Raw genomic sequence first — 21552 nt, forward strand, 5'->3', positions numbered from 1 at the left:
AAGTAAAAATGGCATAACTTTTCTTCACTGAGGAATTCATTCTCACTTGTAACTTGTAAACCTTTAAAGACAGACCTAATGTGAGCTACAAGGTTTTTAATTGATGATATATGCTTTTGTTGAAGCCATCAACTCACATTATTTCAACATGTTCCTGCTGAAAAACTCTCAGCACATGCCCTTTTCCATTTCTGCAGTTGAATATATAAAAATATTTAAATTAGTTGTATAAGTAGTTGTGTCACACTTTTGTTCAGTTAGTTTCAGTTTTCATGGACTTTTAATTTGTTTTCATTAGTCACATCTGTTCCTTTGTTTGGATTTCCCACCACTCTTTAGTTTCCATGGTTACATTCATTATTGGTGCCTTGTTATCAGCTGTTGTTTGTTTAATTAGCTTGTTTGAGTCTTTACTTCAAGGGTAAGTTCACCCAAAAATGTCGTTCCAAACCCATAAGACCTCCGTTCATCTTCGGAACACAGTTTAAGATATTTTAGATTTAGTCCGAGAGCTTTCTGTCCCTCCATTGAAAATGTATGTACAGTATACTGTCCATGTCCAGAAAGGTAATAAAAACATCATCAAAGTAGTCCATGTGACATCAGTGGGTTAGTTAGAATTTTTTGAAGCATCTAAAATACATTTTGGTCCAAAAATAACAAAAACTAGAACTTTATTCAGCATCGTCTTCTCTTCCGTTTGTTGTCAATCCGCATTCACGACTCCACAGTGACTGACGTAAGACGCTGCTGACGTGTTATCCAGTGCGCCCCAGCTTCGTTTACAGTCTGAGGGGGACGCACACTGTAAACAAAACAACCTTCGCAAACATGTCTAAGGATTTCGACACAGAGGAAGACTTGTATTCTTTTGCTCAGCCATATTTATTTGAATCTGAATACACGGACGAAGAACTAAGACCAATGGAAGAAGCACCTACACAGCAGCAACCGCTGTTACAAGCAGCGTTACTGCAGAGTCGTGAACGCTGATTGACAACAGACCCAGAAGAGAAGACAATGCTGAATAAAGTCATAGTTTTTGTTATTTTTGGACCAAAATGTATTTTCGATGCTTCAAAAACTTCTAACTAACCCACTGATGTCACATGGACTACTTTGATGATGTTTTTATTACCTTTCTGGACACGGACAGTATACCGTACATACATTTTCAATGGAAGGACAGAAAGCTCTCTGACTAAATCTAAAATATCTTAAACTGTGTTCCAAAGATGAACAGAGATCTTACGAGTTTGGAACAACATGAGGGTGATTCAATTAATTACATAATTATCATTTTTGGTGAACTAACCCTTTAAGTTTCACTGTCTCCTAAGTTTATTGTCAGTTGTTGTTTGTGTTTGATGCACGCTGTTACGCCTTATTTCCCTTCGTGTTTAATAAATCTCGTTGATATTTTTAATTCCAGTCTTCAATCTTCAGTCAACGTGACAATTTGTATGTACTGTATATGTATATATGAGCAAATTTTGCAATGAAATTAACATAATTGTTTCCATATGATTAACAACTTTAAATCAATAGTTTTAGATTTTGCTATGTCATTTTGTAATTCAGTTATTTGCAATGTTTCTTTTTCCTTTTAATGGTGTCAAGTACACAGCCTTGTACCTTTGTATTTTTGTCTGGTTTTCAAATACTTTTTTTTGGTTAATGGCTTATAAACTCTTAAATGAAGTCAATGACTTATGTTTGATAAAAATGTGCTTATCAAAGGAATTTGATATGTATTTTTTTTCTTTCTTAGTTAAACCATGGGTAAGTAGTTTTTCGAAAACCTGTTTGGAAGTTAGTCGGGCCAACACCTACAGCAAACGTGTAACCAATCAGCATTAGGGGGCGTATGATGGTCGAGGTGAAAGAATGAACAAGAGGGAGATTTGAGAAAAAAAACAAAACAAAAAAAAAACGTGATGAGACACAATATATTACAACATATAAAGAATATTACTGGAATGAAGGTTTATGACTGGGCAAGCGCTTTAGGATGCACGTTAATGTTAGAAAAGCTTTCCAGTGCTGGAGAGAGCGGGAAGGCCTGAAAATGCGGAGGCTGCTTTGATTCTGCTTCATGTGTAAGTAACACTGGGTTGTCTGGAGCTGCTGTGCTATTGGCGACTAACAACGAACTCTTGTTTGTATTTACTCTTGTCTACTGTACATTCATTTTTTTTGTGCTTCCTTGTTGTTCGTTCCATCATCTGCGCTTTATTTTTCGTGAAGCATTTTGTTGCACGTCAGCTAGTGAGTGTTGTGCAGGTAAACCACTGCACACTGACGACTGCTAGAGAATGCAGTGTTTGGTGTCATTGTTAGTGCACTCTTACCTCACCTGCCAGCAGCAAACGAGCCGAGCTTCGAGATCGACTCGGAGCAGGGTGGTTAGGATTGGAAGGTGAGTTTTGGAAGTGGAGCAATGAAGAGAGGGTTGGGCTTGTTTGGGTTAATTTCAAAGATCAACAATGTCCAACAGTGCTTTTGAAAAACTACTTACCCCACCTCTAAGGTTGTCAAGATATTAGGTTGTCAAGCTCCAAAAAAGAAAAACAAACAAAAAAACAAAACTTAAAGTGTCATAAAAATGCTTCTAGGATGATAACATTTGTCAGAACTAACAAATCACTTGGACTGTCTTTGAAGGAGTCTTATTTGAGGAACACAATATTACAGGGAATAACAAAATCAAAGTCATATCAATATAGGCTCTTTTGAATTGGACCATTTAGTAACTAACCACCAAGCAACTCTATCAATCTATCAACCTATCACAACACCCTAGCAATGTGATCTTCATAAAATGTAAAATAAGTTTGAACATGTTGTGTTTTGTGTGTTGATATAAGCATGAGGTGTCAGTAGGATGACTGTGAGTGGCAGTGGGTTTAGCACTGAGGTGTGAGTGTGTGTGTATATGTGGGTCTTCTATTAGACGGCTGTAATCCTCGGAGAGGACTGAATCACACGGATGTGCGCGATTCATCAGAGAGTGACACAACGCCAACCCTATTCTGCTGTCTGCACATATACTATACACTGACACACACTGCTGTTAGCTTTAATCTTACACACACAGAGACACACATACACACACACTCTTTCGCTGTGTGCTTGGGGTGAAGTATAAATGACAGACTGTGAACACACTACAGGAAAGACAGATGTGCTATGGCTAATTTTTGTTGAGTTTTTGAGGTTACTTTACTGAAAATTGCATCTTAAATCAAGTGTGTGAAATCCATAGTAGATTTAATCACTTTAATTCTATTATCTCAGTCTGGGAAGCGTTCCGCTCTGGACTGCTGTCCTGAAATTTAATAACCTACTAACAACCAGCCAACATCAGTTTCATAACCACACTGCTCATCAAATTCATATCAAAGTTAAACACATTTATAAACCCTAGTTGCATGGGAATCCCTGAGACAACGGATAAATCTGAGATTTGAATAGGCCAAAAATAGAAAAGAACAGAATCATCAGAAAAGGAAGTTACCAGCTGCAGACTGAGACTCAATGTGAACACTGAGAAGTTCAAGTTAAGAACATTAGGGAGATGAATCTTGAAACTGTTGATCTTTTTCTGTTCCAACTTTTAAAAATGTAACTGACTTACATGTAGCAATTTTTTTGCATCCGCCATATAGAGTGAAAAGTGACGAGTTGTCAAGGAAGTGCATTTCACTTACATTTCAAATCATTTTTGAGTACTTTAAATGATTTATTCAAATCATAAATAATGTTAGAATAAATACATACACGAATATTACCTTTCCTTCAGGTGATATTGTTATGCCAGTAGGTGGCAACAAGTGACATAAAGGGTTAGTTCACCCAAAAATGAAAATTCTGTCATTAATTACTCACCCTCATGTCGTTCCACACCCTTAAGACCTTTGACAGAATTTTCATCTTTGGGTAAACTAACCCTTTAATTCAATTGTTCATTCAACCGATTCAGGAATTAAGAATATACTACTACTACTACTACTAATAATAATAATAATAATAATAATAATAATAATAATAATAGATAAAGCAACTTGTAATTTTCTGTCCAAAATATAATGTACTCTTATATTTAAAAAATAAATAAATAATAAAATATTATAATTATGTAAGTTATTATTTATTAACTGTTGATGTATACAGACAAATGATTTGAACTGAAATCATTTCTTAATAAATTGGCTTTTTTTTTTTCTTTTTCTGTGTGTTTGCACTGTCCTCTAAACAATAATTAAAATAATGGGACCAATTTATAATGTCCAAAGCACATGTTATTATAATTACAAAAGATATGTGTAATTATATCTTGTATATATAAAATAACAGCATTAATTTTCATTATGTAACATATAATTACTATTGTTTGTGACCTGAACAGTTGTGTGATTCACCAAATGATTCTGTGTCATCGAAATCTTTATGTGGTTACTGCTGTTTTCTTTATATCTATTTTATAAGTGTCATTAACATTATAGTCCTGTAGAAGCCAGGATATCACAGAGAGGCAGAGCGTTACGCCCCATTGAGCTGAACTGGAATGAGACAGAGGGAGATATGAACGAGTGTGTAGAAATAAATCTTACAGCGACAGGAAAAACTAGAAGAGAAAGCAGAATCGATGGTGAAATTGTGGATTGTTGTTTTCCGTGGACCGAGTCAAATGATCCTTTCAGTTGGGTGGCACTTCAAAACCAGGCTCAGAATACATGTTTGTGTGATTTTACTGTTTGATGAAAATGATCTCTTAACCTCATGTGCATGATTTCTTGTTTCTTTTTAGGCAATAAAGGGACAAAAGGCCTGTTATATTATGTGTCACAGCTATAGAACATTGGGATAAAGGGATTACTGACCCACAAATCTAAATACTGTCATCATTTACTCACCCTCACATTGCTCCAAACCCATAATAATTTCTGTTCTTTCTTCCATGGAACACAAACGATTTTGGGGTCATTGGGGTCAATACAGCACTGGACCTCATCTATTTTCATTGTATGAAAAAAAAAATAAATAACACAAATAATAATAATAATAATAAATAAAAAAATACACTTAAAAAATCACTTAAACATGTCAAAATAAAGTCAAACAGGTTTAAATAATGGGTGATTAAATAATGACCGAATTTTCATTTTTTTTTTTAATGTATTTTTTTTTTTTTTTTTTATTAACATTTTATTTTAGTTTCAGCTGTCTCAGAAACATTATCACAGATTCAATGAACTATATACAAACTGATGCCATGGAAATAACCCAGACCAAAGTAAAATAATTACATAAAACAAGTACACATAATTGGGAGTCAAGCTAAAAGTCTAAGAGTCAAAACTAAAAGTCAAGCTTTTAGTTTTTCTAACAACATCTCGGTGGTTATTGACCAGCTTTGAATAGTTCTGTCCTTGGCCCCATTGAGTTTAGCAGTGGTGCCCTCAAGCAAGGCAATGTCTCTGAAGTAAGAAAGCCAGATGGAAGTAGATGGTTCAATCCATAGTTTTAAGATCGTTTTTTTGTTTTTGTTTTAGCTGCAGTACCTGCAGCCAATAAGATCCTATTCTGATGAATATTTAGCTGAAGTGTAGAATCATCTAAGAGCAAGAAGATCAAGGGGTCCTGAAGTATTTCTAGATGTAATATATCAGAATATAAAATATCAGGGCCGTACATACAAGGTCCATAAAGGTACCACGTTAGGGCATTCCCAGAACGTGCAAATACAAACCTACTATATAATTATTACATAGATAGATGACAATAAGGATCAGATCTGATCTTCATTTTATACAATAAACTTGGAGTAATGTAAGCCCTATCAATTAGTTTATAGTGGATCATCTGATGCGTCAGGTTTTTAGATGCAATGAAACATCTGGCCCATACGACATCCCAGTCAGGTTTGTTTGTTACTTCCTTTTCCCAGGAATAAATATCTGGTATATAGGAGTACTGTTGAAAGAGACTAGAGTTATAGACTTTAGAGACTAAGCCATTTGAGGGGGTGTTGAATCCATCCACTTCCACAAAGGCTGTGGATGTATTAGCAGTTCAGGGAACACCATAGGCCTTTAGGGCTGACCTCAGTCTTAAAGGGATAGTTCACCCAAAAATGAAAATTTGATGTTTATCTGCTTACCCCCAGGGCATCCAAGATGTAGGTGACTTTGTTTCTTCAGTAGAACACAAATGATGATTTTGCAGTCTGTCTGTCGTATAATGCTTGTCAGTGGGGAAAAAAAAAACGTGCACAGACAAATCCAAATTAAACCCTGAGGCTTGTGACGACACATTGATGTCCTAAGACACGAAACGATTGGTTTATGTGTGAAACCAAACAGTATTTATATCATTTTTTACCTCTAAAACACCACTATGTCCAACTGCCCTCCACATCCGGTTAGTGAGGTCTGAATGTGCTCTGACAATGGAAGTGATGTCTCGCAGTCATTGAAGCAAAGCGCGAGACATCACTTCCATCATCAGAACGTGTTTTTTGACCTCACTAACCGGATGTGGAGGGAGTTGGACATAGTGGTGTTTTAGAGGTAAAAAATTATATAAATACTGTTTGGTTTCTCACACAAACCGATCATTTTGTATCTTAGGACATCAGTGTGTTGTCACGAGCCGCAGGGTTTAATTTGGATTTGTCTGTGCATGTTTTTTTTTTTTTACTCTTATAGACGAAGTTCCCGCTGACAAACATTATACGACTGACAGACCGCAATGGTTGGAGTTAAAAATCATCATTTGTGTTCTACTTAAGAAACATAGTCACCTACATCTTGGATGCCCTGGTGGTAAGCAGATAAACATCAAATTTTCATTTTTGGGTGAACTATCCCTTTAAATATAAGAAAAATGAAAATCCCGGTAAGGAGAATTCTGTACTCAAATGTTGAAATGATTTGAGGCCCTCCTCACAGAAAATGTCTTTCAAAGTGTGAATACCATAATCAGACCAGGCTTTAAAGACAAAGGGCTTTTTTTCTAGTTTGCAAACAGTTTTTATGCCATAAAGGTGTTGTACTTGTATATAATAAATGACCTTTCATAATTTTCTCAACCTTTTTCCATACATCAAAGGAATTTTCAACAATGGGTCCATACTTTTTCTTAGAGTTTTTAGAAAAACTTGAATAGGGGAGATCTTGTAAGCGAACTAGTAGAGTGATGTTTAAAAATGTATTTTTGAAAAATTGTCTGTGCTTTTCAAGCCAGTCATTGTCTTTTGGTACTCCATACACACCCCTCCCCCAGAACAGTTACCAACTGCTGCACACACAGAGGCTGTCAGAGGCGTGTTGAGGAGGCTATTGTAGTCAGTGAGGAGCGACCGTTAGGCCAGCAGTCTTCAACACACACAAGACAAAAGCAGAGGCTCCACACACACTCTCATTTGTTGTAGCAGCACACTGAAGAAGCGCTTTGATTTCAAGAGCTCAAGATCTGCAGTGCTTTGATTTTAAGAGGCTTGCGATCACGTAGTTATGATGCAGGGATATACTAATAAAGGCAGTGTGTTATATTTCAGTAGAATGCAAAAAAAAAAAAAAAAAGTATTTACACATTTATGTCAGATTTAAAAATGTCTGGATATCACTGAATTAAATACAAAATATCACAGCAAATGTCATCTGTGCTCAAATGCTGCTAGCTTTTCTCAGAACTAATTTCACCTTTCTGAGTCATTTTTGCACTGACTTTTAATCAACTGGTGTCAAGGTGATCTAACCTTTATTTCTTTCTTTATTTATTTATTCATTTATTACTTCTTTCATCTTCGGAACACAAATTAAGTTATTTTGAATGAAATCTGATGGCTCGTCCGATGGCCTCTATTGCCACTGAACCTCTCAAGATCCAGAAAGGTAGTAAAAACATATTTAAAACAGTTCATGTGACTACAGTGGTTCTACCTTAATATTATAAAGCGACAAAAAACAAACAAACAAACAATCAAACAAAATAACAACTTTTCAACGATATCTAGTGATGGGTGATTTCAAAACACTGCTTCGAAGCTTTACGAATCTTTTGTTTCAATTCAGTGGTTCGGAGCACCAAAGTCACGTGATTTCAGTAAACGAGGCTTCGTTTATGCAATTCGAAACAAAAGATTTGTAAAGCTTCGAAGCAGTGTTTTGAAATCGGCCGTCACTAGATTTTGTTGAAAAGTCATTATTTTGTTTTTTTGGCACACAAAAAGTTCTTAGAATATTAAGGTAGAACCACTGTACTCACATGGACTGTTTTAAATATGTTTTAGTACCTTTCTGGATCTTGTGAGGATCAGTGACATTGTTGGCAATAGAGGCCTCACTGAGACATTGGATTTCATCAAAAATAATTTATGGGTGTAGAACGACATGAGGGTGAGTATTAAATGACATAATTTTAATTTTAGTTTGAACTAACCCTTTAACTATGAATATAATCCAATAACATTTGACAACCACAATGCGGCTCTATTGATCATTTAAAACCTTTTTGTGAAATTATTTACTTGAATAGTAGGGCCATGGATGCTAAATCTTTCCTTCATCAATGCATTTTCCCTACATCTTAGTATTACTGACAGATCTGTTATAACCCACATCTCTAAACAGCTGATAGATTTTTCTTTGCCTTACAAGAGCAGGTCATATTTCTGCCTGTTCTGTTTACTCAACACACTAATTTATAATGATGCTGATTTATATTGATTTTGAGGCCTTATTTGCCTCCCACAGCACCATTAAACATGGGACAAAATTAAATTCCTGTGGATTGTTAATGCTCATTTCATTTCAGACTTCATTTCAAGTTTCAAATGGTTCAATGGTTCAAAACTGGAACTACAAATGGTGCAAAAAAAGCTTTTGCTTTGGTTTATTTAATATTTTTTTAAAATGTGTGCTTTTTGATTGGTTGCTACGTTACTATGTTACTGGGGCAGCAAATAGGAATGGAGAAGAGTCCATTTTAAAAGTACACAGGTGGTTGGTGGTCCCGTTGGGCTGCTGCCAGTCCTCTGGGGTTTAAAGGATCCGGCAGTTAATCCGGCGCCCTCTTTTATTCACCAACACTTTTACATCTTAAATTACCATTCATTCAGCTGGCCAACCGTCACGCCAGCTGACACACTGTGGCTTCACAGATGTTTAAAACACTCAGGGCAAGAGCTTCTCTGCCCCCTACTGCCTAAAACTGAACACTAATATATATATATATATATATATATATATATATATATATATATATATATATATATATATATATATATGTGTTTGTACATTTGTTGTTTTTGCAAATTAATTAAATAATCAAACGAATCAACATACTGTATTAGTTGTTAATTGCAGCACTAAAACTACATCTTTTTGAAAAGTGTGAATTGTCAGCAGTGAAATAAAGACACTGAAATGTGTTAGATTTCATAGCGTGGGCTCATCTACATTCTAAAGTGTGAGAAAATCTATTAGTCTCTTGAGTTAGTGGGTCCCACTTTATATTAAGTGGCCTTAACTACTATGTACTTACATCAAAAAATAAGTACAATGTACTTATGGGTTCATATTGAATTGCAAAACACTTTTGCTGCTTTTGAGGTGGGATACGGGTAAGGTTAGGGAAAGCTTTGGTGGTATGAGTAGGTTTAAGGGTATGGGTAAGGTGTAAGGGATGGGTCAACAGTGTAATTATAAATGTAAATACAGAAATTAATTACAGATGTAATTACATGCAGGTGTTTTTAAAATATAAGTACAATGTAAAAACATGTATGTACACAATAAGTGCATTTGTATCAAATGATTAATTTAAATGTAAGTACATAGTAATTAAGTCCACTTAATATAAAGTGGGACCAGTTAGTGTTTTAGTAGGTTCAGTGAATGTCTTTGGATGAAACTGAGCATGTGGAAGTCACTGGAGTGTTTGATGCTTTGTGTGTGCTGTAGTAGTAGACGTCTCTCTGTCCAAGTGTCTCTTTTGTGTGTTCTTTCTTTCTTTCTTTCATTTAGTGACAGATAGCGTCTTATCAGTGGGCTGGTTTGAAACTCAAATGGCCGATGCTTTAGTCCAGTCTAGCCTGGAGGAGGTCATCAGCCGTTTCATTTACTTCGGGCCAAATCCCTCCTCTGATAGCATCTCCATTCCAGCAGCCGTTAATCCAAACGCTTCTTCCTCTACTGCAGTCCATCCAAAATGCATTTAGTGGAGGTCAAACGCAGACATCAAATCAGCCAAATGAACAGATACTAGGATGGGATCTGTTCAATTGACTGTGGGTGGAGTTTCACTTTGATTTGTGTTCTGGAAGAGATTCTGGGATGCAACAGCATGTCTTCATTAATAATAGTATTTCAGTCAGTCTCGCGTGGCTTTGTTTTAGCTCATCTAAAGTGTCTTGTCTATTCTTTTTACACATGCTGTTCTCTGAATATTCTGGCATTATTTATTTATCTATTTATTTATTTTTGGTGTGATGTGTGGTATTCTCATTTGGTGATGTGTAGTATTCTTTATAAAGAACAACTGGATTTTTACTATGCCATCAATTGTTGTGTAATGTTATTATAATAAATAAAATTAATTAAATGGATGGCAGAGCAGCTAAATAGTGCGAAGCTCATTACACTCTATATTGTACCGACTTGAATTTGCTTTTTATTCAACCGACAGATATTAATTTTGCAATTGGTGTGACCATTTGTCTTTGATTCGTTTCAATTTCTGTACACGGGTCTTTAAGTGTGAACAGTCATACATTCTCACTTGGGAGAGACAAGCAAACTAACTTGACTGACCGTGTGGTGGAGACGGAAAGAAACAAACAAACAAAACAAAAAACCCTTCACACATACATTTCCTCAAAGCATAAAACTATAACACATCCACTCCGTTCTTATACAAAGATATAAGTAGGAGCTTGATGACAGTCATTTGTGACACAAGAGTTCACAATCTAAGCTGCTAACACTGAAATCCATGCATGGGTAGCAGTTCAATCGTTTTGCATTTTGTTCAGAGTATTTTCAAATTGGTTTCAAAAGTGGATATTGCATAACCTTAAAGTTTTTGCTTAGTGAAAAATAGCGGATATACTGTGTGTGTATATATACAGTGGGTACGGAAAGTATTCAGACTCCCTTAAATTTTTCACTCTTTGTTATATTGCAGCCATTTGCTAAAATCATTAAAGTTCATTTTTTTCCCTCATTAATGTACACACAGCACCCCATATTGACAGAAAAACACATAATTGTTGACATTTTTGCAGATTTATTAAAAAAGAAAAACTGAAATATCACATGGTCCTAAGTATTCAAACCATTTGCTCAGTATTTAGTAGAAGCACCCTTTTGATCTAATACAGCCATGAGTCTTTTTGGGAAAGATGCAACAAGTTTTTCACACCTGGATTTGGGGATCCTCTGCCATTCCTCCTTGCAGATCCTCTCCAGTTCTGTCAGGTTGGATGGTAAACGTTGGTGGACAGCCATTTTTGGGTCTCTCCAGAGATGCTCAATTGGGTTTAAGTCAGGGCTCTGGCTGGGCCATTCAAGAACAGTCACGGAGTTGTTGTGAAGCCACCCTTCGTTATTTTAGCTGTGTGCTTATTGTCTTGTTGGAAGTTAAACCTTCGGCCCAGTCTGAGGTCCTGAGCACTCTGGAGAAGGTTTTCATCCAGGATATCCCTGTACTTGGCCGCATTCATCTTTCCCTCGATTGCAACCAGTCGTCCTGTCCCTGCAGCTGAAAAACACCCCCACAGCATGATGCTGCCACCACCATGCTTCACTGTTGGGACTGTATTGGACAGGTGATGAGCAGTGCCTAGTTTTCTCCACACATACCACTTAGAATTAAGGCCAAAAAGTTCTATCTTGGTCTCATCAGACCAGAGAATCTTATTTCTTACCATCTTGGAGTCCTTCAGGTGTTTTTTCATGTGTCTTGCACTGCAGGCTTCTGTCGGGCCACTCTGCCATAAAGCGCCATCTGGTGGAGGGCTGCAGTGATAGTTGACTTTCTACAACTTTCTCCCATCTCCCGACTGCATCTCTGGAGCTCAGCCAAAGTGATCTTTGGGTTCTTCTTTACCTCTCTCACCAAGGCTCTTCTCCCCAGATAGCTCAGTTTGGCCGGACGGCCAGCTCTAGGAAGGGTTCTGGTTGTCCCAAACGTCTTCCATTTAAGGATTATGGAGACCACTGTGCTCTTAGGAACCTTAAGTGCAGCAGAATTATTTTTGTAACCTTGGCCAGATCTGTGCCTTGCCACAATTCTGTCTCTGAGCTCTTCAGGCAGTTCCTTTGACCTCATGATTCTCATTTGCTCTGACATGCACTGTGAGCTGTAAGGTCTTATATAGACAGGTATGTGGCTTTCCTAATCAAGTCCAATCAGTATAATCAAACACAGCTGAACTCAAATGAAGGTGTAGAACAATCTCAAGGATGTTCAGAAGAAATGGACAGCACCTAAGTTAAATATATGAGGGAAAAAAAATAACCTTAAATTATTTTAGCAAAAAAGGCTGCAATATAACAAAGAGTGAAAAATTTAACCCTTTCGCACGTAAGTTTCAAATATTCTGTCTGCCCCCCCAGCGTGAGTTTTTTTTAAGGCGACCGTTATTTAGAACGTATCACTTTATGGTTTCCATGGTGACGCGTCATTGCTTGTTATGTGACACACCGCAGCACTGTATGAATGATGATCTGCTTTCATTTAATTTTTCCTTTTTTATTCAAAATATTCACAAATTTGTTAACTATAGCATGAAATATCTAATATTCGATTGCCAAATATGTGCAAGTGGATGTGTTTTGCTGTTTAAACACCTTTATAACGATCGCGTTAGTTGAGCCATATGAGCGATGGGCGCCGCCATGTTAGTTTGCACCGCACAGAGAATCGGATCTGTTGGATTTACAAGCCATGAATTTATCCACTTCTCCCGAAATACATGAAAGTAAGTGTGCCAGTGAACTGAGGAAGAATAGAGTAAGCTTGTAAGTTACTTTCACAATGTGTATCTGATATGAATTAAAGTTATACTTGTCAAGTTATAATGGAAAGGGTTGTTATTTCCGCTTCTATAGACATCATTGTGTATTTTACTAACTCTAAATATATTGTTTTGTTAGTACTCATGTGTATTTAAATGTCTGAAACCTGAAATGAACATTATTTGATTGAAAACACTGCATATATGTGATATATGAAAAGCGCTGCGCGTGTCCGTCTCTGGTTTAGCACCAGTTAAAGCGCGCACGCACATTTGAATTTGGCAGTTGATCACGTAATGCACTGAACGTTCTAATCACACCGCTGTGATCGTACGCTCCTGCGGCCAGCCAAGACTGATCACACTGGTGTGATCGTACTCGTTAAAGGGTTAAGGGGGTCTGACTTTCCGTACCCACTGTATATATATATATATATATATATATATATATATCTATATATATATATATATATATATATATATACAGGGTTGGGGAGTATAGGAATACATGTAATGGCGTTATGTAATCAGGATACAAAAATCCAGTAACTGTAATTCGTTACAGTTACATTTTGAAAAAAGGAGGGATGCCATTAGGATTACATTTGTTTAATTTAAAACTATATAAATCAATATTTTTCCTTAATAACACATATTAAGCGCTGCTTGATTGTACAGTATAGAGGTTATGCACTTCCGTTTTCTGTAAAACAGATTAGATCGCTTCCAATTTAGGTTTTTGTATGCGCTTCATGAAAAATTAGCTGTTTTATTCAAGATAACTTTAAATGAGCGAGCAAAGATGAGCATAACTGATCTCCCCTGCTTATGCAGATTGATATTTAAAAGCTTTTTTAATTTTTCTTCTTCACACTAACGTTTAGATATTTAATAGAATAAAACACCTATAACAATGTGAACTAGGCAGATTCACTTATCACCTTAAAAGTCCATAGATATGCCATCAGTTCATACTGCTGTTAACACTTTCTCTGACAAGCGGATGCAATGAGACCATTTTTCTGGTTTGGTCATGTGACATTCAACATATACCCTATTTCCTGGTTCTGTTGCCGGTGATGACTCACGTGAGCCACCTGCTGGTGCATGTGCAAATACCACCTGTCTACAATCTCCTCAGACTCATATTGAATCACTGCTGCTAGTTGAAATGATTTGGGGAAAATGCTTTGAATTCATGGAAATTTTGCTGCTATTTTGTTTTCAAAGAAGAAAATGCAAACTCAGTGCAAACTCTGCCGTCCAGCTACGAAAACACTTTCTTTATCAAAGGACTAAAAAATAATCCGTAATACCATACTGTAGCCACTAGATGTCTAAATAGCCCTTTAAGTGTGTATATATATATATATATAATATTCAGGGCTGTGTATTCCCAAGTTGTGGAAATGAGACATGATTGCTTAGTTTTAATAGGTTTTAAAAGTAAAAGTAAAAGTACATACAGTAAAAGTAACCAAAATGCTAAACATTAAAATTGAAGCACAACAAACATGAGCAGAAATGTTTGATCTGAGCTTGTTCAGTTTGTTTATGATTTTATGTCACTTTTATATTTTTAAGCTCTAAACAACAACAACGATAATAATATTGCAATAGATCATTTATCAGATTTGTAAAATATTTTTATTGTTGAGACCCATTCAAAAGTGTAGAACGTGTAACATTTAAAAACTTGCAGAAATTGAGAAGAAATAATTAAAATTAAATTTAAAAATGCAATTTATTTGTAGTAAAGTTGACCCCCCCAATTTTCTTTCTTTCTTTCTTTCTTTCTTTCTTTCTTTCTTTCTTTCTTTCTTTCTTTCTTTCTTTCTTTCTTTCTTTCTTTCTTTCTTTCTTTCTTTCTTTCTTTCTTTCTTTCTATGTGACCTTGAAGTCAAAAGTAATCAGATTACATTATTTTCATATTGTGGTACCTGGATTATGTTACTGAATACTTTTATGATGAAGTAATCTGTAACTGTAACGGAATAAATTTTAAAAGTAACCCTCCCAAGCCTATTATATATATATATATATATATATATATATATATATATATATATATATATATATATATATATATATATATATATATATATATATATATATATATATAATATACACTGCATATATATGTTGATGGTCCCACTTCATGTTGCTGGCATTTAGACCGTAAGATAACAATCGCTTTGTGTGAAAGGTTCTTTTAATTTGGCTCATTAATTTGATTTCTTAATTCATGTGTGATTATATCTGTGCCGGAGGGCTTTGTTGTGGAGATGTCTCTGTGGGTTTGTGGATTATAGAGGTTCAGGAATGCTGCGCCTGTGAGGGCGCGCTGATACTGAACGGATCACTCAGCCTCGTGCTCTTCAGCTGTTTATTTATTGGTGGTGTTTATTCAGAGATGAAAGAGTGAATCTGCGGTATACGTTCCCCTCATCTGCTTCAGACGGTTGCCGTTAAAGACAATCACTCCAACTCTACCTGCTTGCTTTGTTCTACGCTTTTACCTTTTCTCTCCCTCCAGCAAGCTTAAAAGTCTAGCTTTCTCTTATGTGATGGGACTGATACAGAAAGCAATCTCACTGAATCTCTGTGTGAGAGATCGAGAACGAAGGAGAGGCCTTCAGTTGCAGCTTTCCTGCATGATTTATAACATAGATAAATCATTATCTTTCACTCTCTGCATGTTACAATTATTGTTAAATGAAATTAAATCTGTTCTGATTACTGAGAAGTCTTGTTTTACCCAGCCCTAATTTATTCCATACTCAAACACTGTCAGTCATGACCGTTTGTCCTAACTGAGATGGATATTGTAAACTTTGACATAAATAACATGTGATGTTGCACAGTAGGCTTTTACCCAAGGCAGGCACCGGGGTCATATCATACGGCACAACCTGACAAGCAACAACCATGAAACACCAAATCACACATTGTACCAGGCTTCATATTTCTTATTCAAAAGGGTAGCTTGACTATAGCCGGCAAAATTAGCTTGGCATTATTGTACTGTGGCTTCCTCGCAACCGAGATTTGCCATATCAATGTGGCATGTATTGTGATTTCAGTGTTCTCATCTTGTTTCAACCCTTAATGCCTGTCATTTTTTCCTTACCTCTTCTCTTACACACATTCTCACCTCTTTGAAGAGTATCGCAGGTGTCCAGGGAAAGTGTTAGAAAGTGAGTCTGCAACAGTCACCAGTTAAAACAGAGCTGGATTTCCCTCAGGGAGACAGAGACACTCAGTTGGCTCTGAGCTGCTAATACTCTATTGATTTGCTTTATGGAAGAGGACATGCAGCATTTTAAAGCTTCAGACTGATATCTCTCAAAATATACCATTACACACACACACACACATTTTGGACATTCCATAGGCGTAATGGTTTTTATACTGTACAAACTGTACATTCTATCCCCCTACACTACCCCTACTCCTAAACCTACCCATCACAGAAAAAGGACTCATGAAATGTCCTCATATTTCATGTTTATGTCGTAATACCAGTGTAATACCCATGTCATTATACAAATTTGTGTCCTTATAAATCACAAAAATGTGTGCACAGGCACACACACACACACACACACACACACACACACACACACACACACACACACACACACACACACACACACACACACACACACACACACATTGATAAATGTGGTTTACGGAGTCTCTCCTTAGGCGCAATGGTTTTGATACTGTACAAACTGTATACTCTATTGAGTGACTTCATGTTTTCAGGGCTTTCAGAACTTTTCCAATAGTGTTAAAAAGACTAATTACTAATTTATTACTAATTTTAATAAATATTTTATTTACTTTCAAAAATAGCAAAATAAAAATGTATTTACTTTTATTCACTTTCAAAAGAACATGTTAATAAAGTATGCATGAAACCACAGGCTAATCATGTTAAAAAAATATTTATTCCAGTTAAAGTTTAAACAAAATCTTGTAAGGACTTTAGGGATCTTATATGAGTTTTGCTTCATAAATAATTCATGTGAAGATCAAAGTATCGCCCAACTTTAAACTACTGATATAGTCTAAATGTGTAAAAAGGTCTGAACAAATATATTCAAATGAAGGGAGATATACACTAAACACTAGACTCTTGATTACTTACAAACGAGACACAAACACTAAACATTTGTCAAATATATATGCCATTTTTATTGTAATTAATTAAAACAACCTTTTTTCCATCATTGAACTGGACGGAATAGACCCAGATTTACTGTAAACATTTTATCAAAACAAACAATAAAATTAAATCCAATTACAATATCTTGTCATTATCTAATTGAGTTTCATTTTCACAAATGACCAGTTAAGGATTTACATGTATCTCTACAAAGTTAAATCTTTACAATTTTGTTAGAGACATCTCTTCGAGTCTTTGATTAAATTAAATTAAATTAAATTAAATTAAATTAAATTAAATTAAATTAAATTAAATTAAATTAAATTAAATTAAATTAAATTATTTTTTATTTTTTTTGATGATGATGATGATGCTGGTGTTTGTAAGACTCCTCCAAGACTACTTTAATTGTCAATTAATCAGTTATTGTATAATCAATTAATCTATCCAGATGATTTAGGTTATCACCTGGTATCTCCAATTATAAATGACATGTATAAAAGTTGTTGACTAATTTTTAAGCTTCTTAGCTTTTAGCTGAACATAGTCCAAGATGAGCTGAAATGTTTGCTCTCTCTCTCTCTCTCTCTCTCTCTGTTTCGTGTGCAGATTCGCTTTTCTGTTTTTTTCATGCACAACTACTGGGGCACTGACAGTTAACAGGTTAATTAAGCTTAAAATGTTTATGTGGAATTCATTCTTTTTTTTCTCTCTGTTCTATGATTTTGACAATTCCACATAATAAAGGGACAATTTCAGCATTAATAAGCATAATAACTAATTTGTGTAGATGCAGCATATGTAACCGTCAGAATCTGTGCTTTCTAGTTCTTTTATAAATATTTTTTTAACTTGCAGGTTTAATGAGCTCATATTAAAGAGTGGATTTTGTGAACGTTTAAATATTAATTCAGTCACACTTTATATTTGGTGTCTTTAACTACTATGTACTTACATAAAAAATATTACATATTATCAACAGTGTAATTATAAAAGTTATTAGCAGCATCCAATTGCCACATAGCGGCTATGTTGTGGGATGGCTCATTACTCATTCACATTCGGCCGTCATTTCCAACAAAGGAAGACTGACGATCTTAACTTGCTTTCGATTTTATTAAAGTGTGATTAAACCAATGCAATGTGGTTAACAGAAAGTTGGCTCCCTCTACTTGCCCCTTCCTAATAAACAATCTGACAAAGGAAACAATAAAGAAAATGGAAGTGATCACCAGTGCCCACATGACAGTAAATAACCAATAAGAAATAACAAAGAATGAATGCTCTTACACAATTAATTACAGCTGAAATTACATGCAGGTTTTTTTTGTATAAATACAATGTAAACATATTTAAGTTCAGAATAAATTTCAAAAGGCCTCTGATAAAAGCCATGACACACCAAGCCGACATCAGAGAACTAGCGATGATGGAATCCAACAGTGTTATCGCCTCACATTGGCTGCATCTGGAGCTGAGCTTGAACATGACGCAACGACAGCTAGCACGTGCTTCCTGCCTCTTCATGTTAGGACATAACTGTCCATCTCAGCCAGTGGTGGAAAAAAAAAATGTACTTAAGTAAAAGTATTGCTATTTAAGAAATAATTTGCTTAAGTACAAGTAGACATACTGAAAAATAATGTGACTCAAGAGTAAATTAATAGTTTGCTGAAAAACTACTCTAGTTACGGCATTACACAGTACTTTAGTTTTCCCCTTCTATTTTTACCCAAAATTAGGTGATGTCCTGTAATGTCTGTTTCATTCATACTGGAAGCAAGGGAGCGCTCTTGCGCAGAAAGTCCAAGAAGTAAGATTTGTAGAAGTTTTAAATTTATGACGTTCCAGGAAATCCCTTGTATGGACAAATGAATCAGAAATTACTACAGCTGAATAACATACTAATAGAGACGTTTTGACTGATGAAAGATGAAGACAATAAACACATGATTGTGATGATCTATCTGTGTTTATCCGTGTTCTTCAAGCCATCTCAGGTATTGTCATAAGAATGATGTGTATTTATAATGCAATGCTAATCGACATAACCTGTATCACAGTATAGAATTTTAGAAAATAATATATTTTTTGTCTCATTCTGTGATAAGAAGCAACATGAGAGCACAGATGCAAAGTTATTTCAAACACAAATGTTATATAGTGATTTTGGAGCAAAACATGATATTAATCTCATAAATGGTCGTATTTTAGGCTAAGCAAACACACTAGTTATCAGTGTTGCCAGGAGTGATTGTTTTATAACTAATTTTGAAGTCATTTGAATGTTTAAGAAGGGCAAAACCAAAGAAGTAGAGAGGTTTGATCAAATAAATGAGCGATTAAAACAGTATGAATAGAACTGTGCCAGTAATACTACTACTGATAATAATAATAATAATAATAATAATAATAATAATAATAATAATAATAAAAGTGAGGTACGGGTTAACATGTTAAATAATATGCTCTTTTTTTTCATTCTACAGAAAAAGTGCCGGGAGTCCACCATTACTATAGTAACAAAATACACTTACGTGCATCTGAATGACTAATTTTGTTGTTGTCGTCAATGTTGAGGTTATTTCAGCTTTGTATAAAGTTTGCAGTTTAACTGCATCGTTGAAGAGGGCAATATTTACCATTCAATTGAATTGTACGGTGGCCCAGTAGTGCACAACACAACGAAATTAAAAAAGCAAACATAAGTTCACAACACAACGGAATCAAGCCACAACACAATGGAAATAAACCACAACACAACGGAAACAAGCCACAACACAACGGAATAAAGCCACAACACAACGGAATAAAGCCACAACACAACGGAAATGCTCCCGACCACTTGGGGGCTCTCAGAGCTTGGTAATATTAATATTCCTTGCCACTGTTCTATAAAGTCGACAGTCTTACAAATATATCAATACGATTAGTTTTAAGTACGTAAACATTGTATATCGACATGAAATATTAATTAAAAATCAACTACGTGCACAAAATAGCTTCATATTTATACTTGTGAATGATTTGGCGCATGATGAAGAGAACATCCACCAATTCCACCAAGTGGTTAAAACGTATAATTTGTATTCATTACAATGACTTTGTTTAACATTTAAAAACAGACATGTTCAAATTCCGAAGCTTGTTAGTTCCTGTTGGTAAGACTGACAAGCTTTGGAATTTGAATATGTCTGTTTTTAAATGTTATAAGTAATTTTAATGAATACAAATTATACGTTTTAACCACTTGGTGGAATTGGCAGACGTTCCCTTCACCATGCACCGTTGTAGCGCGTCAAATAATTCCCAGGTATAAATATTAAGCTATTTTGCACGTAGGTGATTTTGAAATAATATTTCATGTCGATAGACGGTGGCTACATACTGTTAAAACTAATCGTGGTATTGATATTACTGCAGAACATTGGCAAGGAAAACTAACTTTACCGAGCTCTGAGAGCCCCCTAGTGGTCGGGAGCATTTCCGTTGTGTTGTGGCTTTATTCCGTTGTGTTGTGGCTTTATTCCGTCGTGTTGTGGCTCGATTTCATTGTGTTGTGAACTTATTTTTGCTTTTTTAATTTTGTTGTGTTGTGCCCTACTGGGCCAACGTAGAATTGTGCACATGTATTTTAGACACTGTTTTTGCTTTGTCAATGCAATAACTTCATCCTTGTATGAGCCGAATTTTCTATTTACTTCAACTGCTCAGTGCTCTGGTAATATATGAGCCATTTCAGGAACTACCAAAATTACAATTTCAAATCAGAATATGAGCACAACTCACATTACACATAACATTAGAGATACTGGTTAAAACGCCAAAGGCCAGCGTAACTGTAATGAAAATATTTGTAATTAATTTCTTTCCACCTCTGATATCAGCTGGTATTAATAGTCTATATTCATCATTTCAAAACGGGGAACTATAGGACTATGACTGACCTGCAAATTTGTTGTGACCAGTAGAATATCGACATGTCATGCTGTGACCTCTTGGTTGAGTTAAAAGAACAATATTTTTAGATTGTACATTTTTACATTTTGAATGTGTTATATTTTGAATTCATGTTCATAAAAAAGACACAGCAGAGCATGGTGTCAATGTTCGAAGACATTTTGCATGTTCAAAGTCTAGTATGACCGTGGCATAATGCACTGAAGGACCAGATTGCATCAGACAGTGATCCAGACTATTGAAATGTTCAGCAAGAAATCTCAATGGCTGCAGTATCAGCAGAGGCCAATCAGCTTGTGCAATGTAAATTGCATAATTGCTAGCAGACTGCACATAAAACCTGTGTCATCTGTAAGTTTCATGACTGAACGAGATACAGTATATGTTAAATTTAATG

General features: G+C 35.4%; 1 protein-coding gene across 1 annotated transcript in view; it reads left to right on the forward strand.

Annotated features, from left to right (window-relative positions):
* The window catches only part of ptprua (protein tyrosine phosphatase receptor type Ua), a 320172-nt gene that overhangs the window by 111400 nt on the left and 187220 nt on the right, over positions 1-21552 (forward strand). The window lies entirely within an intron of this gene.

This window comes from Chanodichthys erythropterus, chromosome 15 (genome assembly GCF_024489055.1).
Source record: "Chanodichthys erythropterus isolate Z2021 chromosome 15, ASM2448905v1, whole genome shotgun sequence".
Lineage (NCBI taxonomy): Eukaryota > Metazoa > Chordata > Actinopteri > Cypriniformes > Xenocyprididae > Chanodichthys > Chanodichthys erythropterus.